At 41.5% G+C, this 27,483-nt stretch overlaps 1 protein-coding gene across 7 annotated transcripts in view; it reads right to left on the reverse strand.

Moving 5' to 3' along the window:
* The window catches only part of GREB1L (GREB1 like retinoic acid receptor coactivator), a 245,631-nt gene that overhangs the window by 187,627 nt on the left and 30,521 nt on the right, over positions 1 to 27,483 (reverse strand). Inside the window, exon 2 of one of the 7 annotated variants that reach the window (XM_070778847.1) lies at positions 1 to 273. The exons of 5 other annotated variants lie outside the window; for them this stretch is intronic. The gene's annotated coding sequence lies outside the window, so the exon portion shown is untranslated. One more of the 7 variants, XM_070778846.1, reaches the window with a different exon arrangement.

Here is a 27,483-nt window from a genome sequence, read left to right on the forward strand (position 1 = left end):
TCCGTAATGGTGAAATGAACACGTGTTCAGCAGGGAAATGCCCCAGGTGTCCCTTACATGGGCTGACAGTGAGTCAGAGGAGGCTTCACCACAGAGGTAACACGGAGCTGAATGAAGTCAGGCTTTCCTCAGGCAAACGTGTCCGTGAGGTCAGGGGCAGGGGGGAGCATTCCAGGCCAGCCGAGGGGACAGTGCGTGCAAAGTCACTGAGATGTGAGAACGCCTGGGTTTCAGGAACAAAGGGGCAAGTTCTCAGTGCAGCTCGGGCACAGCCTAGGCAGGTGGGAGAGGAGATGAAACAGCCAGATTACAAGGGGTAATCACCTGGCTGAAGAATATGACAGAACGTTGGCCTAGGAATCATTTTTAGTGAATGGTATCAGTGGAATGATAAAGAAAACTCCTTCAGAGAATGACTTGCTTGCCTGGAAAAACATTAGGCAAGCAGCAGGACAAGTATTGCTTGCTATGAAGTTAGGGAGTTTGGGATGGACATGTACACATTGCTATATTTAAAATGGATAACCAACAAGGACCGATTGTACAGCATAGGGAACTCTGCTCAACGTTACGTTGCAACCCAGATGGGAGGGGAGTCTGGGGGAGAACTGATACAGGTACATGTATGTCTTGAGTCCCTTCGCTGTTCAACTGAAACTATCATAACATTGTGAATTGGCTATACCTCAGTACAAAATAAAAAGCTTTCTTAAAAATGGAAAAAAATTTTTTTTAATAAATGAATTGTTTCAATCAAAAAAAGAGAAGTCTCTTTACCTACATGACAGAAACTAATACCACTTATACAGGTCTGCTAAGCCTTGCACACTTTGAGCCTACAATAAAGGTTCACCATAAATTTGAGATGTCCTGTTTTAAAAGAGCTGAGTTTGGGGAGTTTGAGGGGGAAATAATATGTAAACGATGATTTAGAAAGAGAAATGGAGCCACCTGCCCAGTAGTTAGGGATTAGATAAGTATTTATATAAAATGTAATTTTTTTTAAAGTAATAACATTCACATTAGAGTATTGTGATATCAAGATAAAACAAACTTAGTGGTTTTAATACCAAAAGATGAATCATCCATTTCATACAAAATAAGAGCAACTTACCTGAAATACACCCATTTGAATGCAGAGTTCCAAAGACTGGTGAGGAGAGATAAGAAAGCCTTCCTCAGCGATCAGTGCAAAGAAATAGAGGAAAACAACAGAACGGGAAAGACTAGAGATCTCTTCAAGAAAATTAGAGATATCAAGGGAACATTTCATGCAAGGATGGGCACAATAAAGGACAGAAACAGTATGGACATAACAGAAGCAGAAAAGATTAAGAAGAGGTGGCAAGAACACACAGAAGAACTATACAAAAAAGATCTTCATGACGCAGATAACCGTGATGTGATCATCCACCTAGAGCCAGACATCCTGGAATTTGAAGTCAAGTGAACCTCAGGAGGCAAAGCTAGTGGAGGTGATGGAATTCCAGATGAGCTATTTCAAATCCTAAAAGATGATGCTGTGAAAGTGCTGCATTCAATATGCCAGCATATTTGGAAAACTCAGCAGTGACTACAGGACTGGAAAAGGTCAGTTTTCATTCCAATCCCAAAGAAGGGCAATGCCAAAGAATGTTCAAACTACCGCACAATTGCACTCATCTCACACACTAGCAAAGTAATGCTCAAAATTCTCCAAGACAGGCTTCAACAGTATATGAACCGTGAACTTCCAGATGTTCAAGCTGTATTTAGAAGAGGCAGAGGAACCAGAGATCAAATTGCCAACATCTGCTGGATCATTGAAAAAATGAGAGAGTTCCAGAAAAATGTCTACTTTTGCTTTATTGACTATACCAAAGCCGTTGACTGTGTGGATCACAACAAACTGGAAAATTCTTCAAGAGATAGGAATACCAGACCACCTGACCTGCCTCCTGAAAAATCTGTATGCAGGTCAAGAAGTAACAGTTGGAAATGGACATGGAACAACAGACTGGTTCCAAATTGGGAAAGGAATATGTCAAGGCTGTATATTGTCACCCTGCTTATTTAACTTCTATGCAGAGTACATCATGAGAAATGCTGGACTCGATGAAGCACAAACTGGAATCAAGATTGCCAGGAGAAATATCAGTAACCTCAGATATGCAGATGACACCACCCTTATGGCAGAAATCGAAGAAGAACTAAAGAGCCTCTTAATGAAAGTGAAAGAGGAGAGTGAAAAAGTTGGCTTAAGACTCAACATTCAGAAAACTATGATCATGACATCGGGTCTCATCACTTCATGGCAAATAGATGGGGAAACAATGGAAACAGTGACAGACTTTATTTTGGGGGCCTCCAAAATCACTGCAGATGGTGACTGCAGCCATGAAATTAAAAGACACTTGCTCCTTGGAAGAAAAGCTATGACCAATCTAGACAGCATTTCAAAAAGCAGAGACATTACTTTGCCAGCAAAGGTCTGTCTAGACAAAGCTATGGTTTTTCCAGTGGTCATGCATGGATGTGAGAGTTGGACTGTAAAGAAAGTTGAGTGCCGAAGAACTGATGCTTTTGAACTGTGGTGTTGGAGAAGATCTTGAGAGTCCCTTGGATAGCAAGGAGATCAAACAGTCGATCCTAAAGGAAATCAGTCCTGAATATTCATTGGAAGGACTGATGCTGAAGCTGAAACTTCAATATTTTGGCTACCTGTTACAAAGAACTGACTCATTGGAAAAGACCCTGATGCTGCTGGGAAAGATTCTAGGCAGGAAGAGAAGGGAACGACAAGAGGATGAGAGGGTTGGACAGCATCACCGACTCGATGGATATGACTCTGAGCAAGCTCTGGAAGTTGGTGAAGGACAGGGAAGCCTGGTATGCTGCAGTCCGTGGGGTCACAAAGAGTTGGACACGACTGAGCGACTGAACTTAACTAACTGACTGATCTGAAAAATAAAGGCTGAAAGCTTACTTTATCCTTGGAATATGGTACGACCACTAGATTTTATGGAAGCCTCCTTATTCTCTTTTTTGGCTATACCTGGAAGGTAATTAAAAGGATCTATTTGGCAGCTGAATGTAGAAGGAGGATAGGAAACCGGGTGTTCATGCTATTATATTTTTTAACAGAAATACTCCAAGGCCATGTAGAAGCCAATGGCAACCCACTCCAGTACTCTTGCCTGGAAAATCTCATGGACAGAGGAGCCTGGTAGGCTACAGTCCATGAGGTCGCTAAGAGTCGGACACAACTGAGCGACTTCCCTTTCACTTTTCACTTTCATGCATTGGAGAAGGAAATAGCAACCCACTCCAGTGTTCTTGCCTGGAGAATCCCAGGGATGGAGGAGCCTGGTGGGCTGCCGTCTATGGGGTCGCACAGGGTCGGACACAACTGAAGCGACTTAGCAGCAGCAGCAGCAGCACTCCAAGGCCAAAGCTCACTTTTGTTGTTGTTGTTTAGCCGCTAAGTCACGTCTGATACTTTGTGACCCCATGGACTATAGCCAGTTTGGCTTCTCTATCCATGGGATTTCCCAGGCAAGAATACTGGAGTGGATTGCCATTTCCTTCTCCAGGAGATCTTTCCAACCCAGGGATCAAACCCGCGTCTCCTGCTTGGAAGGTGGATTCTTCACCACTGAACCACCAGGGAAGCCTAAAGTCCACTTTACCTTCTCCATTTCCCAAAAGCCAAGTAGCAACACAGCATTTGTCACAACCACAAAGACAGGGCAGGAGGTCACTAGAAGCTGTTATAACCTTTCTCAGTCCTCATAGCCAATGAGCTATTGGTTATGAATAAGTAGTTCAGATGGAGCCCTTTGTTGCATTTGCCCCAAACACTCTGCATCTTCAGCAGGGAAACCTTTTTGCTGTCATAATTCTGGAAGCAATTACTAGCAACCCAGAATGGAACCTGTTGCTATGGTAATGGCATACCACCAGCAACTATCACCCATGGTCACATATATATATACCATCTAATGAAAAATATGTACACCATCTAATGAACCCGCCTGCAGTGCAGGAGACCCTGGTTCCATTCCTGGGTCAGGAAGATCTGCTGAAGAAGGGATAGGCTACCAGCTCCAATATCCTTGGGCTTCGCTTGTGGCTCAGCTGGTAAAGAATCCACCTGCAATGTGTGAGACCTGGGTTTAATCCCTGGGTTGGGAAAATCCCCTGGAGAAGGGAAAGGCTACCCACTCCAGTATTCTGGCTTGGAGAATTCCACGGTCCGTATAGTCCATGGGGTCTCAAAGAGTTGGACATGACTGATCGACTTTAACTTTCTAGTTTAATTACCTAGATAAAGCAGTAAAAAAAAAAAAAAAAAACAGGTTATCACAGAAACCGTATTTTTCTCATTCTGATAAACAGACTGTTCCCCATCCTACACAAAATCAAGGGCAAGATTGAATGCAAAGTAAACTGGAATCAACTGGCACAAAATTATTACTTAAGCCAGTGTCAGCAAAATGGTAGTTTACATTCCATACAAACAGGTATGTATATTGAGGATAGGACTAAAAAGCATATTTTACTGAAGCTCCCCTCTGGTGAATCTTCACCATCGTATACTCCAGGGAACCAGAAAGAAAGAGATGACTGTTAGCATTTCCTTACAGTAAGTCAGAGTCCTCTCCATGCATTGGGCAGCTCCATCTGTAATTCACAATCTTCATCTTCCCATCCTTGGGCCTCAAGAGAGTGAGCAAGAAAGAGAAAGAAAGGTGATGACCTTACAAAATTTATGCCACTTCTTTCAATCCCTCAGTCAAGAAGAAGTCACCATAAACTAAGTCTGTTCAGAATAACAGGGTGACAGATATGCTCAGTGACAAGAGGAGTCATATCTAAAATCAGAACAAGCTGCTTAAACCGGGGGCTGTCCCCATATTTCTTGCCAGCTATGGCCTTGGAAATGCAAGGAAGAAGACTGGGAAGAAAGGTTCCAACATCCAGTGCCCCTGGAAAGAAGAAAGCATAACAGGAGATGTGGGAGAGTGTGCCTTGTGTTTCAAAAGTGCGTCTGTCTTTCTGGTCTGTCTCAGACTTGCTCTTCTCTGCTACCACATGGCCCCTCAACCTCCTCATTACACCAGTTTTAGGACACACACAGTGTACGGGTATGTAGGTGTGTTTTAATGAAACGGGATAGTTACTAAGACTATCATTGCTGTTAAAGTAACTTTCCTCATTTCAAAATGGGAATAGTAGTATCTACCTCACATGGGTTGCTATGAGGAATAATTTAAAGGAAATGATTTTATAAGCTGTAAAGCATTGTTATCAAATGTTATTTCCGAGTATAACAGTGCCTTGCAACAGACATTTATCATTTCCTTATTGGCAATGTATTTTATCAACCTCCCAAAGTATATATTACGAAGTTAAATAAAACATTTCTGTATCCCCTTGCTATCTTTCACTATTAAAAAAGAACTACATGAGGGACTTCCAAGGTGGTCCAGTGGTTAAGAATCTACCTTCTAATGGAAGGGACGTGGTTTCAATTCCTGGTCAGGGAACTAAGATTCCACATGTCTCATGGCTAAAGACCCAGAATATAAACAACAGAAGCAATATTGTAACAGGTTCAATAAAGACTTTAAAAATGGCCCACATCAAAAAAAACTTTTCTTTAAAGACAGGTAGAATGTCACCCAGAGAATGCCAGAAAAATAGAAGAGAGCTGTTTTCCTTAAATATAACTTTCCACATTTCTTTGGAGTTTGAAAAGTATAGGTTATACAAAAGGAGTATTTTTAGCTCAGCTCTCAAAAATCTCCTAGATGTATGCTCAGAGACAAACTATGAAAACAACAATATTTAATTAATATGAAATGTAGCCTTTTCATTTTTAGTTACTATTGATAAGGAAGAAATAACCCTGTTGGCATTCTTCAAAGCTGAGCTCACCACCATTCATTAATATGCAGTGCAAACTGGTCAGCTCAGAGGAGTGGTGCTTGGTCCAAAATCAGCAACCTGGCTGCAGCCCTGCAGGGGTACAGACACGTTCACTGCAGAAATGAGGGACCGTAAAACTGCTCCACAGACAGACACACACCTATTTTCCCCAAGTAGAATAAAATGTTTCTCTGGATAGACTTCTTGTTTATCTGGGTGGGGGGGAATCCTCATAGTCTGTTTTCATCTGTGTGTGCGTTTTAGTTGGTCAGTCATATCCGACTCTTTGCGACCCCATGGACTGCACCCTGCCAGGCTCCCCTGTCCATGGGATTCTCCATGCAAGAACACTGGAGTGGGTAGCCAGTCCCTTCTGCAGGGGATCTTCTCCACCCATGCATCAAACCCAGGTCTCCTGAATTGCAGGCAGATTCCTTACCATCTGAGTTTTCAGCTCACACCACCCAAAATGTCTTATGCACAACAAATAAACAAAAAAAAAAAAAACCCAACAACAACAAAGGCAATAATATTACACTGACTTTAAATAACTTAAAATAAAATTTTAATTTATGATATTCAGGTAGGTTTAAATTTATTTTGATATTCTTTTCCTTTTACCACAGCAAGCCTGCTATAATCTTAGCAGGAGGACTCTTTCTCCTCTTCATCAGATTAGCACCTCTACTCAAATGAAAAGATGGTAATTTTAACTCTCATGCTTGGTTTAGAAATATATTCAAGGGTAGTGTTTCTCTTGTTAAAGGTAGGAATAAGTCCAAAGATATTTGGCTGCCACAAGAAACAAATGTATTGGGTCTGTTTTTTAAATTAAAATTTATTTTTAGTAACATGTAAAAAAAAATAGATAACTTCAAAGCAGCACAGGTGACAGGGTTGAATCTGAATGTCTGATAATAAACAATTACAAATTTTCAAGTCATGTATTAGGGAATATGTATTTCAAATAGCAGTGAACACTGTACTCCATTTTTAAAAAATATTCATTTTATTATCTGGCTGCACTGGATCTTAGTTGCGGCATGTGAGATCTAGTTCCCTGACCAGGGATTGTACCCAGGCCCTCTGTATTGGGACTACAGAGTCTTAGCCACTGGACCACCAGGGAAGTTCCTGTATTCCATTTTAATTAAAGAAAACCCCCTCTCCTCCCCCAGGAGTTACTTTCACTGAGTACCAATAGTGCAGTGGAGTGTGCAGCTCTTTAGAACAACGTGTGCAAGTTCTTGTTCTAAGTTCTGCTGTTGGGAAAAAAATACCATCTATGACTAATTACACGCTCTATTCTATTTCTTAAGCAAACAAATAAAAAACTCAAACTCCAAAAACATTTCACAAAATTAATCTTTTAGAGGGTAAACTCATTTGGAAAGCCATAGCACTAACGGACTGAACATTAGTTCAGTTCAGTTGCTCAGGCGTGTCTGACTCTTTGCGACGCCATAGACTGCAGCACCCCAGACTTCCCTGTCCCTCTCTGTCTCCCAGAGTTTGTTCAAACTCATGTCCATCGAGTCAGTGATGCCATCCAACCATCTCATCCTCTGTGGTCCCCTTCTCCTCCTGCCTTCAATCTTTCCCAGCATCAGGGTCTTTTCCAATGCATCAGTTCTTCAAATCAGATGGCCAAAGTACTGGAGCTTCAGCTTCAGCATCAGTCCTTCCAATGAATATTCAGGACTGATTTCCTTTAGGATTGATTGGTTTGATCTCTTCAACACAGCTTACATTATACTTAACATAGCCTAGATGAAATTCTTTATCCTATGCAATGGAGAGACTACAGAACTACATGACTACAATTAGATTTACAGGGCTTCCCTGGGGGCTCAGTGGTAAAGAATCCTCCTGCCAATGCAGGAGACATAGGTTCAATCCCTGGTCCAGAAAGATCCCCCATGCCACGGAGCAACTAAGAGCCTGTGCTCTGGAGCCTGGGAGCCGCAAATACTGAAGCCCACATGCCCTACAGCCTGGGCTCTGCAACAAGAGAAGCCACTGCAATGAGAAGCCCGCACACCGCAACTAGAGAGCAGCAAGCTCCACTCGCCACAGCATGGCCATAAATAAATAAATTAAATTCATAAATATTTTTTAAAAGAATTAGATTTATAGAATGCCACCTAAAAATTGGAATTGAGAATCTCTGGCCTAGTGTTATCACCCACCCTAGGTTCAATCTACTTCAGAGTTATTTTGCTTCAGCCATGACTATAACCCTCAGAACTGTCTCTCACTAAACCACTTCATCTCTCCCGTCTGTGTGCTCAGTTCTCAGTTGTGTTGGACTCCTTGCGACCCCATGGTTTGTAGCCCGCCAGGCTCCTCGGTCCGTGGAATTTTCCAGGGAAGAATACTGGAGTGGGTTGCCAGTTCCCACTCCGGTTCATCTCTCCTATACAAGGCCAAATTTCTAAAAATTTAGACAAAAGACAGTTGAAGGACTAAAAAGAGTGGCTAATGCGCTATCTGGTATCCAAGGACACTGATAATCCTCAAGTCCATGGCTGAAAATGCTAAGTGAGATTTGCCAAAACCTCTCTATAAAGACACTCATTTAAGAACCTAAGAATCTAGGTTCTGGGTTACACACTCCAACCATCTGACAATCACGCCATTCATCTGACGTGACCTTGGGGCAAGTTACTCAATCTTTTTTAGAGCCCGTTTCCTCATCTGAAAAATGAGGTTAATAGTGCTACCGCACAGGATTCTTGTAAAGATGAAACGAGATAGCCTAGGTAAAGAGCTTAGTACTATATTTAGTACATAATGGTACTTAGTAAATAATTCTGCTACTGTTCCGTCTTCACTTCTGCAGCCTCAGGTTTGAGTAGGTATTTATTGTTTGTCTTTTGCTTAAACTCTCATGACTTGGGTCTTGAGAGTCTCACTGTGTTTCACTTTACCACTAAAATCAATCTTAAATATGAAAGCTATTTCCAAAGATACCATTTCAATTGTATTACAAACTCCCCCTTCCTTTTCAACTCTTTTCATTCTACAGAAGAAGAAGAAATTCAAAACATCAGCATCTTTTCTTACCCCTGAGCTTTCATTATAGTCAAACAGATCTCCTAATGGACTCCATGGACAGATGATCCAAGCCCCTGTGTGGGCAGTCATGACAGCCCACCCTCTAATCCAGTGTTACTCGAAGTGTCATACAGCAATTTGACTAAGTAATTTTAGTCTGTCGGATCTAATTTTTTTAAATGGAGGTTATATTTTGTATGTCTTTTTAACTTTCATTTTTCTCATTATTTATGCTTGTCACATTTTACAAAATTATTAGTCTACTTGAATTAAGAAACTGGTGCTTCACCACACACAGTTTGAGAAGCACTGCTTTCATGTACTGTCCTGTTTGATTAAATGCTATCTTCCGAGGTTCCTAGAGCAAACCGAGTCTCCTTTTCCCAATATGGAGGGTTCCAGGTAACCTGACCACTGGAGACAACACTAAGCTCTAAAGAATCCACTCTACCTGAGGGACTCATTGGAAAAAGACCCTGAAGCTGGGAAAGACTGAGGGCAGGAGGGGAAGGGAGCAACAGAGGAAGAGATGGTTGGATGGCATCACCGATTCAACGGACACGAGTTTGAGCAAACTCCAAGAGATAGTGAAGGACAGGGAAGCCTGACGTGCTGCAGTCCATGGGGTCTCAAAGAGTTGGACACAACTTAGCGACTGAACAACTACTTCAGGAGCAAACACAGTCATCTATTATATACCCATGTTAGTTGTTTTGCCCACTGGAATCTAGCTAGATGACAACTTACTATGGCAAGGAATTTAATATAGGATTAATCCATTCAGGATCCCTTCTAGACCTTCACTAAGTTTTTTTCACTCTCTTAATGAGATGATTCAGTTAGAAAAATATTTAAATAAGTGCTCCTACTGCATGAACCCTGAGGACAACATTATGAGGAAGGTCTAGCTGGTCTGTTTTTTTATCAGTAGTGTAGAGTCATCAACATTATCTCCTTATCTGTAAGGGGACTTTTACCAGTGCCTTCTACATGAATCATAAACCCCAGTCACCATATACAAAGCCAGGACAGGAAGCTTCTGTTGAAATTTTTTGATGATCAAGTACATAAAGATGGCCACCTATTTAAGTGGATGTCTAAGTTCCTTCAATATTGAGTCAGAAGTTTAATTTAATAAGCGTGTTCAAGCATTATATGAGGAAGTGATGGTATACCAAGATTAACAATACACAAAGTCCTGACTCAACGAGCTTACAACCTTGTTGAGGGATAATGTAAGTATGCAAATAACTGTCATACAAAGTGACACCTAGTAGGTGCTGTGTGAGATTTATAAAACTCTGTTTATATAGAAGTTCAAAGAAGACCATCTCACATCTTTTTAAATGGAGGTTATATTTTGTATGTCTTTTTAAATTTCATTTTTCTCATTAGTTATACTTGTCATATTTTACAAAATTATTAGTCTATTTGAATGGAAAAGAAAGAAACTGGTGCTTCACCACACACAGTTTGAGAAGCTGGGAGGGTCCAGATAGGTTTTATGGTAGATGGTACATTTGAGAGAAACTTAAGAGGATGGATAAGGCATCAATAGTTCATAGGATGAGGCGGAGAATGAAGAAATGAGCATGAGATTAGTTTTACACACACACACACACACACACACAAACTCATTTGCTTACTGCCCATAAACACCCTCCTCAAAGTCTATGGAAATTGTATTAAAAACTAGTCTGTCATTTGTAAAAGCTGTAACTGTTAAGGAAATCCATTCTCTCATTACTGGATTATACTGTATTTTATGGTTTGTTAACTCAAAAAAGTGAATGTAATAAATCACATTTCCAATGTCAGGAAAATGACAGTGGCTCAAAGAGGAGTTCAGTTTCCATTTATACTACTAGCAAGATTCTTTAGCTATGAGATATTAACAAGGATGTCTTTAAGTTAATCAGAGGTGCAGAAGCCAAGAAGAGAACTTGTATCACCTAAGAATTCTCAAGACACTTGAGGAGGGGGCTGAACTGAGGAACAGACCAAGTTGGTTATTAAAGGGAGCAGACTTCCGGGAGGCTGGAGAGCATATGGACATGGAGATCACAATAAAGTAAACACACACAATCTCTACCTGACACTTCATCTCAGCAGACCCCGAGGGTCTCCTTATCTGTTAGCTCCTGCCTGGCTCTAAGTCATGAGCATCCCAGTTACCAAGACCAGGAGATGGAATTTCTTAAGGATTAAAAAGATATGTTCCAACAGTTGTTTCTTTACTCCCCATTTCCCTGGAGCCTGGAAATGATTCTTCTTTTCCATTAAAGTTTTCTTAGTGAAAAATATCCTTTTTGCTACATATCATAAATATTCTTCTTATTTTCTATGTTTAAACCTATCAAACATCTGCCAATGAAGTTGGAAGAACATGGACTTTGGAGAATCAGATGGATGCAGGATTTCCTGGAGTACAGATCACACCCGAGACAGCAGTAGGAGATGAAGCCATGGATGAAGGATTGGAGAATCAATCTAGATGCAAAAATGCCTGGAGTACAGTTGGTTCTATTGTGGATTACTTATACTTGATTATTTATCCAGTGCTTGTTGGGCACACCACATGGATTCTCTCATTTAATCTTCACAACATCTTTAGACAAAAATACACTTACTAAACCCACTTTATATGAGAGGAAACTGAGAGAGAGAAAAACACTTAATTGCTAACATTTATATGAATGCTAACATCTAATGTTCACATGAACCTTTCTCCTTTTCTCTCAGGACTAAGGGCAATGATAACTTCATTGACTGGGAGAACAAGAAAGGCAGATTCCCAAGATACCATTTCAGTGCCCAAAGCAAACACACAAAACAAGACTTTGAGACCTACACATTCAGTGTAATCTCTATCAAAATTCCAACTGTTTTTTTTTGGGGGGGGGGCGCAAAAATTAACATGCTGATTCTAAAATTCACATAGAAATTCAAGGGATCAAAATTTGCCAAAACAGTTTTCCAAAAGAGCAAAGTTGGAAGACTTACACTTCCAATTTCAAAACTGCAGTAAGCCAAAAGCTAAAGTCATCAAGACTGTGCTGTTGGCATAAAAATACACATACAAGTCAGTGGAATACAACTGCGGATTCAGGAAAAAATCCTATCTTTATGGTCAGTTGATTTTTAAAAATATTTATTTGGCTGCACCAGGTCTTAGTTTCAGTACCTGGGATCTAGTTCCCTGACCAGAGATGGAACACAGATCCCCTGCATGGAGAGCAGAGTCTTAGCCACTGAACCACCAGGGAAGCCCTCCATGGTCAGCTGATTTTTGATAAGGATGCCTAGATAATTCAATCAGGAGAGAAGAATCCTTTCAACAAATGGTGCTAAAACAGCTACATATCAACATACAAAGAGTAACGCTTGACTTTATACTATACATAAAAATTAACTCAAAATGGATCATAGACCTAAAACGTGGGAGCTGAAACTACAGAACTCTTACAGGAAAACAAGGTATAAATCTCTGAGATTTGGATTAGGCAACAGTTTCTTAGCCAGGACACCAAAAGCACAATGACAAAACAGGAAACAGACAAACTAGACATCATCACATTAAAAACTCTTATGCTTCAAAGGACACTACTAACAAAATGAATGCTACAGCATGAGTGAATCTTGAAAACATAAAATGAAAATATGGAATATCTAAAATAGGCAAATCTATAGTGATAGGAAGTAGATTAGTGATAGGATGTAGATTAGTAGATTAGTGACTAGGACTGGGGGATTTGGGAGGAAATGGGGGTAATTGCTAATGGGCATGGGTTTCCTTTTGGGGGTTGATAAAAATTTCTAAAATGGATTGTGGTGATGGCTGCACAACTCTGGATATGCTAAAAACCATCGGATTGTACATTTTGAATGAGTGAATTTTATGACATGTGAATTATATGTCAATAAAGTTATTAAAAATAATAGGCCCTTGAATCAACTAGAAGGTGAAAGGCTGATAGGCTCCCCACTAAGGGGAAGGAACTGGAGTGCTCCCTGCCCCTCATACTGAGTGTTCCTGGCCACTCAGGGTCTGAAAGGGGAGACAGAGAGAGAGAAAGAAGTAGCTGTCAATGAGGGAGCTAATTTTACAACTTGGACAATCTTTTAAAATTACCCTTTAGAGTGTTGGCGGGTCTTCCCCAGTGGCTCAGCAGTAAAGAATCCGCCTGCCAATGCAGGAGATGCAAGACTTGGGTTCAAGCCCTGGGTTGGGAAGATCCCCTGGAGAAGGGAATGGCAACCCACTCCAGCATTCTTGCCTGGAGAATCCCCATGGACAGAGGAGCCTGGTGGGCTACAGTCCATGGGGTCACAAAGGGTTGGACGCGACTTAGCAACTACACAATGAGCACAAAGTGCTGGTGACAAGGTTTCAGGTGTCATGCCCTGGTTACAGGATACAGGGCAACGAAGTGAAAGTTGCAGACAGTACACGCTGTTTCTCAGGAGCCAACTTGACCTTGGGCTTCCTGAGCCCCCACCACCTAACTCATTCACTGAGCACAGCATCCTAGACAGGTGGCTGCTTTCTATCTCTATAGACATAATTTATAGTTTCAACACAAACTAAAAATAAAAATGAATCACATGTTTATGTATCACCCAGAAAAGTCAGAATGGACGTGTACCAAAATTTTATAAGTGGTCTATTTATAATTAATTTATAGGTTATTTATAATATATAATATAATTATAAATTAATGTATAATTTATAGATAATTAAACTTTAAAAATATTTTTTCTGAAGTTTTAAACCAATTAACATCTATTGCCTATAGAGAAGGGTATTGGATTTCCTTTCCTCTTAAAAAAAGATATATAAGAACTTCCCTGGTGGTGCAGTGGATAAGAATCCGCCTGCCAATGTAGGGGACACAGGTTCAATCCCTGGTCCAGGAAGATTCCACGTGCTGCGGGGCAACTAAGCTCATGTGCCACAACTACTGAGCCCTCTCGCCAAGAACCTGTGCTCCACAAGAGAAGCCATATCAGTGAGGAGCCCACGCACTGCAAGGAAGAGTAGCCCCTGCGCACGGCAACTAGAGAAAGCCCGTGTGGAGCAATGAAGACCCAGCACATCCAAAAATAAATAGTAATTCAAAAACAATAAATAAAAAGGATATATGAGAGTTTCACATAAATGACAGAGTATACTTCCATTTCTATCAAAGCTAAAAGCACAGCAAAGGGTTTTTAAAGACATGAAATCATCAGGACCAAAGAGCACAGAAACAAACGCAACAAAAGATTTAAACTGGAAAGCAAATGGATCAGCAAATGACCACACAGAATTGAGAAAGCTGAATCCCATGTTAAGTTTTAGAAACAACCAGTTTACACAGTAAACCACACACCTCCCCCAAAGGTACTGCAAGGTTGGGTTCCAGGTATGAGGATAAAGGTGAGGCTAGAAACAGGAGGATTAACTGAAATTCTTCCCCTGTGGCTCAGCTGGTAAAGAATCTGCCTGCAATACGTGAGACCTGGGTTCAATCCCTGGGTTGGGAAGATCCCCTGGAGAAAGGAAAGGCTACCCACTCCAGTATTCTGGCCTAGAGAATTCCATGGACAGTCCATAGGGTCACAAAGAGCCGGACACGACTGAATGGCTTTCACTTCACTTCTTTTAAGATTCAGATAAGTCGCAGAGCCCTTCCCCAAATCTAAGCAGGTAACTATCTCCTGCATCTGTAGAAAGCTGGACAGCCACAGTTGTCCCGGAGGGAGTGGGGCAGGGGTGAGGGTGGGGGGTGGGGTGAGGGGAAAGCCGTACCAGTCGGCTAAACAGGGGGATCAGATGAGCATTTTATATACTAATAACTGAGTCCACCCACTGCCAAACGGCTTTTCCAGCTCAGCTTCCAAACAAACGGTAACCCGTTTTTCACCATCAAGAGAGAAGGTCAGAAGATTTTTCTCTGGAGAAAAATCTAACCAGCCCAAGAGGAAAGTCTTAACATACCAACACTAAGTACTCCTTGGTGAAATGACCCACAGGCGGCAGGCCTCACCATGCGATCAGAGCTTCTTATCAGCTTTATGGGGCACTGCTCTTAAGTAAGACCAGACAACCAGGATCACCAGACAGACGAGGAACATCTCAGACCCAAAAGATAGGGACCGAAACAAACAAATGAAAAGCAATCTGGAGAAAAAACAGTCTCTAGAGAGAGAAAAAGGTGTTTAAACATGTATCATTAATATATTCTGAGACAGAAGAGAACACATGTCTAAATCAATAACAGGTAAATATAAAAATATATTTTACCCCATGAGTTGAAAACTTATGTCCATACAAAAAAATCTGCATATACATGTTTCTGACAGCTTTATTCATAATTCCCAAAACTGGAAACAATCAAGACTTCAAAGGGTGAACAGATAAACTGTGGTATATCCTTACAGTGGAATATCATTCACTGATAAAAAAGAAGTCATTAAGCTACAACAAGACACAGAGGAAATACAAACGTATATTGTTAAGTGAAAGAAGACAGCTTAAAATGGCTACATATTTATATGATTCCAACTATATTAACGTTCAGGAAAAAACAAAACTACAGAGACAGTGTAAAGATCAGCGGTTGCCAGGGGCTTGTGGGGAGGAAGAGTGACTAGGCAGAGGACAGGAAACTTTTAGGGCAATGAAACTCTTCCGTATGATACCGTAATGGTAGACACATGACATTAAACCTTTGTTAAAACCCATAGAGGTGTACAGTACTAACAGTGAAGCCTAATGTAAACTAGGAACTTTAGTTCGTAATAAAGTATCGGTGTTCATTCATGAATAACTTTCATTCATCAAACAAATATACTACACTAATGCAAGATATTAAGAACAGGGCAACTTATGGGGGAGGCAGAACTAGAGTGGGTATCCAGGAGCCCTCTATACTTTCTGCTCCATTTTTCTGTAAACCTAAAATTGCTCTAGAAAACAAAGTTTATAGTTGTGTGTGTGTGTGTGTTTGGCTGCCCTGCACAGCATATGGGATTCTAGTTCCCCAACCAGGGATCAAACCTGTGCCCCCTGCATTGGAAGTGCAGAGTCTTACCAATGGATCACCAGGGAAATCCCTAGAAAACAAAGTTTATAAACTAAAATAAGGCAAAACAACAGTGAAGTACTCTTTAAAACACCTGCTAAATTAGCAATGAAACTGGTACTCTTACACTTCAAGGGGAACTATTATTGGAAGACTCCTCTGGGAAGTCATTATGAAAGTATAACTTTCAACTGAGCAATTTTACTCTTGGAAATCTACCGTAAGAAAAAAGCACAAAGTATGACGGGGAAAAATCCACAGTACCAAGTAAAAAAATGGATCTCATCTAAATTACCCAATAGGCCAATGGTTAAGTAAATTATGGTGTATCATTAGATGATATCAGGTGAAAGTGAAAGTGTTAGTCACTCAGTCGTGTCTGACTCTTTGTGACCCCATAGACTGTAGCCCACCAGGCTCCTCTGTCCATGGGATTCTCCAGGCAAGAATACTGGTGGGTTGCCATTTCCTCCTCCAGGGGATCTTCCCGACCCAGGTAGTGATTTTATTTTATAAAAATTACAATTCAAACTATTTAGTAACATTATAGAAAAATTTTCATGAGAGAAATACTAATTTTAAAAGCAAGATACAAAATTATATATGCAATTATAATTATTAAAAAATTTCTGTAAAATGCTGTGTGAAGTTGGTGAGATTATAATTCCCCTTTTCCTCTATTTTTCAAATTTTCTAAAATGTTACATTTGACTTAAACAAGGAAAGGGTTTGAAGTGATAAGGCAAATTGCATTGTGGGAATTACTGTAATATAATATTGGATTTAGTAATATCTCAATGATACTTTCTTACCCTCCGGAAGACTTAAACCTTAAAGGATTACATTTACAATAAGTTTTTGAGGGAAGAATTAGAGAAATATGGAGTTAGTTGTAGATCATTGACTTTATAGGACATGTGTTCGTTGTATGGGAACTATTACTATTACAAAGTGACTATCAAGATATTCTAATGTTCATTAATTTCAAATTTCCAAAAGTCTTGAATTAACTTAAAAAAAATCATTAGTCTTGGCACTAAGACAATTTGAATTTACAATACATAACTGATCAATTTCTGGTCTGAGGGTGACATACACATCTTTTTTTTATGACTTCTGACTGCCATTCTATTCATTCAAATCTAGGCTCTGAAGATCATAATTCCTCTACATTATAACACAACATGACTGGTGTTTTCTCCCTTGCCTGTTTTTATAGTTGGTGTTACAAATTGTTCAAGGCTTAGTAATCTGACTTAAACATTCTCAGAACACTTGATACTAGAACATTTTAACTTAGAACATCTCACGCTGTGTTCCCAGAGCTGCCAAGAACCAAGAATTCAGGTACTAGCTGAAACTGTGCTAAGTGCTAAACATAAAATCTTCAGTGGTTACTGCTAAACTTCCCGTTTTGAGGAGAATGCTGCCGTAGGCTCTGCAACCGACACTCTACAAGCCGAAAAGGCGTCGGTACTAAATAAAAAGTCATCTGTCATAGCTACTTAATGAGTTTCAACAGGCCTCATGAGTTTTTATTGTTTTAGCAACAGACTCTAGAAAAGGAGAAAGTTTTCTGCACTTCATCATCCAGCCAATTTCCTATCCTCAGTTCATTTCAGAGGACAACCCACTGACTGATTAGTCGTGATTTCTGTTGGGAACACCTGAATCCCAAATAGGTTCCATCCTTTCTTGTTTTCCCTCGTCTTCCTTACTTCCACTGTCCCACACGTTTATTGAGCAAACTCAGCGTACTGAACGCAGAGTTACAGAGCTAAAAAGGTTGTCCCTGCTCTTGAGAGGCTCAAAATGAAATTAGGCAGAGATCAGTCAAGGAGCATAATGGCACAGAGGTTCACAAAGTGTGACGAGGGATAGGGTGGTACCATGTAGATTGGCAAAACGGGGGTAAAAGGGAGCTGAATTTTGCAGGATTCAGTTTGCGATGATCTTAGGACATCCAGGCATGTGGAACTCCTTGTAGGCACTCCTAGTAGGCACTCTAAGGCGACTGAGAAAAACGGTCCAGAGTGGGGATAGAAATTTGTGAGTCAGTGGTATAGAGGCAATGAGTTTGCCGAGGAGAGGAGAAAGGCTGGCCCCAGGATAGAATTCTACTTAAGGTGGGGATGAGTAGCAGCATGCAAAGCTCTTGAGGGAAAGCAAAGAAGAAAACCCGAGGAGAGGAGTACCAACAAAGTGAAGGCAGTTGTAAGAATGAGGTTAACTGTATCATAAACTCAGATGCGTCCAATAAGACAGGGATGCAAGGGGGGCACTTTGCATGGAGACTTGGCCAGAGCACCCTCATGAGCTTCATGGGAGGTAAAGCATATGACACTATGAGGAAGTGGTGACAAGCCAGGAGCATGTGCTCAAAAACTTGGCTGTGAAGGTAAAGAGAGATGTGTGGCCACAGTGGTGAGGCGTGTAGAGTCCAAGGAATCACCATCATCTCTTCTTTATTTTTCTCTCCTTCCATCCTCCTCTTTGGCTTTATCTCATCTTCCTTTCTCTCTCTTTATTCTTTCCTTCTTTCATTTTTTTATAGGAAGACCAGAGGTGAAATAGGTTTAAGCTACAGGCAAGGAAAACAGTTTAGAAGCAAATGTTGAAAATAGAGCAGGAATGGACCTCCCTCGTGGTCCAGTGATTGGGAGTCTTCATGCCAATGCAGGGCACCCAGATTCGATCCCTGGTCTGTGAGGATTCCACTTGTCAGGGGAAGCTGAGCCTGTGCACCACAGCTACTGAGCCTGAACACTAGAGCCCACATTCTGCAACAAGAAGAGCCGCTGCAATGAGAGGCCCATGCACCGCAGAGAGTAGCCATCAATCACCACAACCAGAAAAAAAAAAGCCCATGCATAGCAACAAAGACCTAGCGCAGGCAAAAATAAATAATAAATTAAAATTTGGAAAAAGAAAGCAGGAAGAAGGTATCACAAATGAATTCCTCATCTTAGGAATCAGAAGAGGTTGGGATCCGGTATTTACTGCATGAAGTCTTCTTTTTTTTTCCTTTGTGATGTAGAAGCAAGTTCATTTTCAGATAGCTAAGAAGAGAACAGGAATGGTAAAGTGAGAGAGGAAAGTTTAGGCAGGGCAGCTGTGAGATGTACTTGGAGAGGAGCCAACTTGGGGTCCCGTAGGAATTCCGAACAGAGTTCCTAGCAGAGGAAAGAGATCACGAATTGTAGTTATATCACCAATTGCTCTAGTTGTGTGAATTTCCCCAGAAAAAGTCAACAACCTGGATGCAAGAGGAGAGAAAAGTAGATGATTGGAGTGTCAGGTATTGATAAAACCCAGAGAATGTGTCTTGAAAGCACTGAAGACGCGAAGGTGTTTCCCATGGAAGAGACAGGGCTGCAGAGGAAGGTAAGGTTAAGAAAGACAGGTCAACAGGAGGACTGACTCAGCAGGAATAAGTCTATAAAAGAGGACAGACGCCTACAGGCATTCAACCCAAGATGAGTTCAGTATCAAACAGGATGGAGGTGAGGGAGAGACCTCAAGAGCCTAATCAGACCACCTAAAGCCATTCCAAACAGAAGAGACTCTCTTGTTTTTCAAGACCACCAGAAGGGGATATTCCTCCACATCAGAGGTCAAGGAACCTTTTCTGTAAAGGACCAGATAGTAAAGAGTGCAGCCTTTGACAGTACAATTATTCAACTCTGCCACCGTAGCTTAAAAGCAGCCATGGACAATATGCACATGAATGAGCGTAGCTATACTCCAACAAAACTTCGTTTTCAAAAACAGATGGTGGACTGCATTCAGTCCAGGACCAGTTTGTTAACCCCTGCCCTAGACTATTTTCTTTGGGGGGATTTGTTCCTTTTTATTGATTGTAAGAATGCTTTATACATGGAGTATTAACACTTTGTCTATTTACATACACTATCTTATTTATAGTTTTCATTTGGGATATTTGGGGGAAACGTAAAAGTTTAAAAAAATGCATGTTCACGTAGTCAAATCTATCAATCGTTTCCCTTGTTTTTGACTTTATAATCAGGATTAGAATGGTCTTCCCTACAACATTACATTTTTTTTCCCCTATAACTTTTACATGTAGTATGTGTGTGTGACAGATTAGAACAGAGACTCTGGAGCCAGGATGCCTCGATAGTGGTTTCGTCCCTAAGTCGTGTCCGATTCTTTGCGACTCCTTGGACTACAGTCCGTCAGCCTTCTCTGTCCATGAGATTTTCCCGGCAAGGATACTGGAGTGGGTTGCCATTTCCTCCTCCAGTGCATCTTCCTAACCCAGGGATCGAACTCACGTCTCCTACACTGCAGGTGGGTTCTTTACCACTGAGCCATAGTGCCTGTAGTCCCATCATTATCTAAGCATCCATTGCTCTAACTGTAAAACTGCAAAGGGGGACTCGCTCCTAGTTTAAAGGGCTGTTTCAAAGACTGAATGAGTAAAATCTGTGCAATATAATGAAAAGTGCTTCAATCAGGGCTTGACACATAGTACCAGCTAAATGTTAGCTATTATTATTTTGGTATCTTAAATTCATATGAAATTTCAGATTTAAAAAGTGAATCTGAAGTCAAATTCTATTTTTCCCTCCACTTATCTAACTCCATCTCCTACCACATTTTCTCAATCTAACTTCTAAAATGTAACCAATATTTTCAGGGTTTTTCTCTTTCACTCTTGTTACAGGGTGGTATTCTTTTTAGTTTACAAATAAAAATGGTACTTCACTGAAAGTATATCCTTGGTATTCATATTTTAGTCCTTGGCTAAAAGGTCAAGCTAAAGGGTTTATTATATGCTGCCATCTAAATAGCTAAGGTCTGAAACTTCCCTGCTGGCCCAGTTGTGAAGACTTTGCACTTCCAATGCAAGTGGTGCAAGTTTGATCCCTGGTTGCAGAGCTAAGATCCTGGTGGTGCCTGCCAATGCAGGAGCCACAGGGGATGCAGGTTTGATCCCTGGGGTGGGAAGATCCCTTGGAGAAGGGAATGGCAACCCACTCAAGTATTCTTGCCTGGAGAATTCCATGGACAGAGGAGCCTGGCGGACTACAGTCCATGAGGTCGCAAAGAGCTGGACACGAATGAGCAACTGAGCTTGTTTTCAGCAATCAAAAACCCCAAACAACAGCTAAGTTCTTTTTTCTCTTTTATTGAGTCACATGAGCTAATGTATTAAAGCAAGGGTCCAATGAGGTGCATGAGGCCTGGGCATGTCTAACTCTGGGCCTGTCCCCCTCCAACCTGATAACCCTGGTCTTTTTCAGGTCCTCCCAGCTATCAACCCCCAAGAACCTTCACATATTCTCAAGTGCACTTTCCCAATTCTCCTCTAGCTTTGTCTCACTTTTTCTTTTCATCTCAACACAAACAGTACCCCCTGAGAAACATTCTTAAATATCTAATATAAATTATGTGCTCCCTGTTACTCTTTGCTTTTCTGGTGTTCATCCCAATTATAAATCATACAGGTAATTACAGTCTAGTATGTTTATTGATGTCTTCTGTTTGAGTGAGAACTGACTGAATATTGATTGAGTTAATGAATAGACAATTTAAATAGTATTACAAATATTACTGGTGAAATGAAAACATCACCAACTTGCTCTCCACGGATGTGAAATTTAAGGTCACTCAAATGGAAATATGTTTAATCTATTTATGAAAAAATGTTAAGACCTTTTTTTTGGTGGTGCATGTGGCATGCGAGGTCTTCCCTGACCAGGGATTGAACCCACACACTCTGCATTGGGAGCTTGGAGTCTTAAGCACTGGACACTGCGGAAGTCCAAAATTTTAAGATTTTTGCCTCAAAAGCATTCGTATGAGCATAAACCATCACTTGAATGAACTGCTGGCAAACAATTAACATGTAGCAATAGCGTCTAGTTGTATACAAATATATATATACAAAGAAAAAATATATATATAAAGGAAAAACATATCTTTATAAATATTCTATAAATCAACACTTTCATGAATTCAAAACTAGCCTTTTCTCCCTTTAGTCTGCTTTGAAGTTTTACTATTGTCAATACGTCATTCACGCATTTATCCATTTAATCATTCATTCAATTACATGTTCATTGACTATCTTCTTGGCATTAAGCCCTGGTGACTGAAAGATGAACTGAACCTGGTCTGTTCCTCTGAGAATTTACAGCCAAGTGAGACACATGCTAACTGGTTATCATGGCCAAGGAGCAGCACACACAGAATTAAAAACAGCAGGCTGCCTACTGTCTTGAGAAGTCAGGAAGGCTTTTTGGAAATGACGTGCTTAGGACTTTATGTGTTAGTCACTCAGTCATGTCCGACTCTTTGCGACCCCATGGACTATAGCCCTCCAGGCTACTCTGTCCATAGAATTCTCCAGACAAGAATACTGGAGTGGATTGCCATTCCCTTCTCCAGGGGATCTTCCAAACCCAGGGATTGAACCCGGGTCTCCTGCATTGCAGGCAGATGCTTTACCAGCTGAGTCACCTGAGACTTTAATTCTCCATATTGTAACTATCTATAAAGAGGAATGTTTGGTGAAAAGATTTTGAAGAAATACCAAAAGACAGTAAATCTCATTTATTTATAACTTTTTATGAAACAAAAACTTTCACATCTGTAAAGAATGCCTTTATTCATTTTGTCAGCTGTCTTCTGTGACAACTAGATTTGAGTTGATTGCAGTGTAACAGAAGCTGACTAGAGGCTCAGCAAACCCACCTCTCTCCCTTGAGACGTGGGAGAGCATTTCCTAGTTCTCACAGTAGAATGTGCCTGACATGGTGGCCAAGACAGGTAAGTGTTGTGTGCTTTCCCTGTGCTCTTCTTCCTTCTAGAGCAACCTTGGCGGCTGAAATCAGAAGATGGAAGTTGGACAAGACAGAAGGAGACCGGATCCCTGAGCAAATGTGAAGACCTCACCACGATGGACTGAAGTGTCAGCAAGTAATTAATTAAACTCCTGAAAAGTTGAGGATATTTGTTAAAGCAGTCAGCTCATTTGGATGAATCACGACACTATGAGGGTAGTACGCAGTCACTCAGAACTGTAAAGAAGACGATGATGACAGCTACTCTTAGTCCCTTTTCTAACACCCACCTCTCTTCTTTGCTAATAGGACTCTGATTCTGTTCAGCATGCTAATAAATACAGCTCCAGCCAAAGGATTTTGACTGCTCTAATGTGCTAAGTCACTTGAGTCGTGTCCAACTCCTTTGAGACTCCACAGACTGTAAGCTGCCAGGCTCCTTTGTCCATAGGATTCTCTAGGCAAGAATACTGGAATGGGTTGCCATTTCTTCCTCCAGGGGATCTTCCTGACCCAGGGATTGAACCCATGTCTCTTACGTCATCTGCACTGGCAGTGGGTTCTTTACCACTAGCACCACCTGGTCTAAGCTCATCTTGAAAACTCTGTTCCCCACCTTTAGCCTTCCCAGCAGTGAGGCATGGCCATGCAGCCTGGTTCTAGCCAAGGTGACCTCAGGGGAGTGGGTTACAGCAGTTTCTGGGGAAGGTTTTCCTCTCCTGATTAAAGGGGGCCTACATGGATGACCTATTGAAAAGCAGAGATATTACTTTGCCAACAAAGGTCTGTCTAGTCAAGACTATGGTTTTTCCAGTGGTCATGTATGGATGTGGGAGTTGGACTGTGAAGAAAGCTGAGAGCCAAAGAATTGATGCTTTTGAACTGTGGTGTTGGAGAAGACTCTTGAGAGGCCCTTGGACTGCAAGGAGATCCAACCAGTCCATTCTGAAGGAGATCAGCCCTGGGATTTCTTTGGAAGGAATGATGCTAAAGCTGAAACTCCAATACTTTGGCCACCTCACGCGAAGAGTTGACTCACTGGAAAGACTCTGATGCTGGGAGGGATTGGGGGCAAGAGGAGAAGGGGACAACAGAGGATGAGATGGCTGGATGGCATCACTGACTCGATGGACGTGAGTCTGAGTGAACTCTGGGAGCTGGTGATGGACAGGGAGGCCTGGCGTGCTGCGATTCATGGGGTCGCAAAGAGTCATACACGACTGAGCGACTGAACTGAACTGAACTGACATGGATGACATCACTCTCATCCCTTCTTCCTTCTCCTTCACTCACAAAGTGACCTACATTCTGAACTAAGATAATAAAATGCATTTGAACTAACAGAGCATGTTTGCCAATGCCATAAATCTGTGGACTGATATGGGATAGTCATGGAAAGAGGAGCGCGTACCCCATCTAAAGGCATTCAAAGATAATTTTTTATTTAAACGCTGACATGACAAAATGAAGGCCTCAATGGACCATGGCCACTCAGATCATGAAATCTGAAACATAAAGGGCTATTAATTTAACACTAACTCTTAATATTTTTGTCATCATTTACTGCTTCCCAGATGGCTCAGTGGTAAAGAATTTGCCTGCCTGCACAGGAGATATGGGTTTGATCCCTGGATCGGGAAGATCCCTTGGAGTAGGAAATGGCAACCCACTCCAGTATTCTTGCCTGCAGAATTCCATAGTCAGAGGAACCTGGTAGGTACAGTCCATGGGATCACAAAGAGTTGGACATGACTTAGTGAGTAAACAACAACAACTGAATATATTAATAGCTTATCCTTCACACTTTGTTCATGTGCTTCTTTAAATCAGTATAACACACTGGCTAAAAGCTTAGGTTTTGCAGTCAGACTACCCGGATTCAGATCCTGGCTCTGGCATTTACCATGTGAACTTGAAAGTGTTAGTCACTAATTCGTGTCTGACTCTTTGAGACCCCATGGAATTTACCATTTGAACTTGAAAGTGTTAGTCACTAATTCGTATCTGACTCTTCGACCCCATGGACTGTAGCCTGTCAAGCTCCTCTGTCCATGGGATTTCCCAGGCAAGAATACTGGAGTGGGTTGCCATGCCCTCCTCCAGGGGATCTTCCCAACCCAGCGATAGAACTCTGGTCACCTTCATTACAAGTGGATTCTTTACTGCCTGAGTCACAGAGAAGCCTTATGTGAACTTAAATGCTACTAAGCTTTGTAGATTTTTTCCATTATAAAATGGAGATAATAATAACATGCTTCGAAGGATGATGATAAGGATTAAATGACACCGTCATTATCAGGTTCTGAGAAGAGTATTCGGCACATATGCTTAATAAATAAAAGCTTTTATCTTTACTCCAGATTTCATCTACACACCTTCAAGCAGTGAAATAATCCATTTTCTGAGAGGGGAGATCTCTGCTTCTTCTGAGTGCAAGTGTGCTTTATGTTCAGGGCCTCCTGGTGAGTGAACTAAAGAATAATTAAGATTGTGTGACAGCCTTTGGACTGCCTGGGTTTTAAGCAGGGTTAAAATAACATCACAGCTAAGTTGTTTTAAGTCGAGGATTAGAGTCAATGACTAAGAGTCAAGGGCGGGCTGGGAGAGGACAGCGGTGGCTGCACCCTTCATCCCTGTGAACTCTTCTGCCCTGGACGTGTGGACTCTGGAGCCTCACCCCGACAAGATGATAAAGAGACAAGAGCAAGTAATGGCCACAGATGATAATCCTCCCAGCGGCAGCAAGTCGGGCTCCGCTCCCACCTCTCCATTCACCTCCCCCATGCTTCTCCGAAACGGATTATCCACCATTACAAGGACATAGCCCACCTCCACATGTTCTGCCTTCACATCTCTGCAAGTGCTACTCCCTTCCCTAAAAAATCCACCAGCATGCAAGAGAGACTCCAGGTCATGAAAATGATTGCAATACAGAGACACCCCCCAAAAATGTTTAACTTTTATGCCTTTGGACTGCAAGGAGATCAAACCAGTCAATCCCAAAAGAAATCAATCATGAATATTCATTGGGAGGACTGATGCTGAAGCTGAAGCTCCAATACTTTGACCACCTGATGGGAAGAGCCGACTCATTAGAAAAGGCCCTGATGCTGGGAAAGATTGAAGGCAGGAGGAGAAGGGATGACAGAGGATGACATGGTTAGATAGCATCACTAACTCAATGGCCATGAGTTTGAGCAAGCTCCGGGAGATGGTGAAGGACAGGAAAGCCTGGTGTGCTGCAGCCATGGGGTTGCAGAGTCGGACACTGAGTGACTGAACAACAACAATATATGCTCTTACTATTGTCACTGGAATCAGAACAGGCTGACAGATAAAAATGTTTAATGTGTATTAATAGCCCAGGTTTCTTGGCAGATGAAAGATCCTAAACAAAATTCACATATTAACATGGCTTTCCTTCTGAAACTGGAGGAGGAAATGGCAACCCACTCCAGTATCCTTGCCTGGAGAATTCCATGGACAAAGAAGCCTGGTTGGCTACAGTCCATGGAGTCACAGACAGTCAGACACTACTGAGCGACTCACACACACACACTTCCTTCTGAAAAAGGGCAAGTGGAGTTTTATCTTTGTGTGCATTCATATTCAGTATATTTATTGTCACTATACATAGTGAATGTATCCAACAGGAAAAAAAAAAAAAACACCCCATCTAGCCTGTCAAAACCCTATTCATTTCTGAGTCTAGCATTAAGTCCTCCTTTTTCAAGATAGAATCTCTAGTTTCCCTCTCAAATAGTCTCTCTGACTTTTCTGAATTCTTGCTGAACATTCAAATATTTTTTAATACCTACTATGAACTTGGAATTATTCCATGTGCTGAGGGGACATGGTCTTCTGAGTCTCTTGCTTGGCAGGTGGATTCCTTACCACTGAGCCAGCTGGGATGCCCCCATTACATCGCTGCTGCTGCTGCTGCTGCTGCTGCTGCTAAGTCGCTTCAGTTGTGTCCGACTCTGTGCAACCCCATAGACAGCAGCCCACCAGGCTCCACCATCCCTGGGATTCTCCAGGCAAGAACACTGGAGTAGGTTGCCATTTCCTTCTCCAATGCTGCTAGTAAACAATTCGGGGCTTCCCAGGTGGCTCCGTGGTAAAAATCTCCCTGCCAATGCAGGAGATGCAGGAGACTCAGGTTCGATCCTGGTTGGGAAGATCCCCTGGAGGAGAAAATGGCAACCCACTCCAGTATTTTTGCTTGGGAAATCCCATGGACAGAGGAGCCTGGCGGGCTACAGTCTGTGGGGTCACGAAGAGTTGGACATGACTGAAGGGACAGCACACACACAGTAAACAATTCCTTCCCAGATAAATTGGTCTGGTACAAGTTTATCTTGTGTTCTCAGGCGGGCAGATGTGGCATTAAGGGGGCAGTTCTGGGTCTAAAGAGAGATTTAAGAACAGTGCCATCCACAGTTCTAATTTCTTTCAAGAGCTTTATTTAGTCCACTATTTCAAACATGTGCTTTTATCTGAATCTCCCTCATCATATCAACTTTAATCTAGAATCAAGTTTATCACTTCGCTTCCCAAAACACTGACTTCTGTCTTCCCTGTTTCTGTTAATGGCACCATTTTTCTCCCAGGAAATGGAGCTTGAAGACATGGAGTCATCA

This window comes from Bos indicus, chromosome 24, assembly GCF_029378745.1.
Source record: "Bos indicus isolate NIAB-ARS_2022 breed Sahiwal x Tharparkar chromosome 24, NIAB-ARS_B.indTharparkar_mat_pri_1.0, whole genome shotgun sequence".
Taxonomy (NCBI): domain Eukaryota; kingdom Metazoa; phylum Chordata; class Mammalia; order Artiodactyla; family Bovidae; genus Bos; species Bos indicus.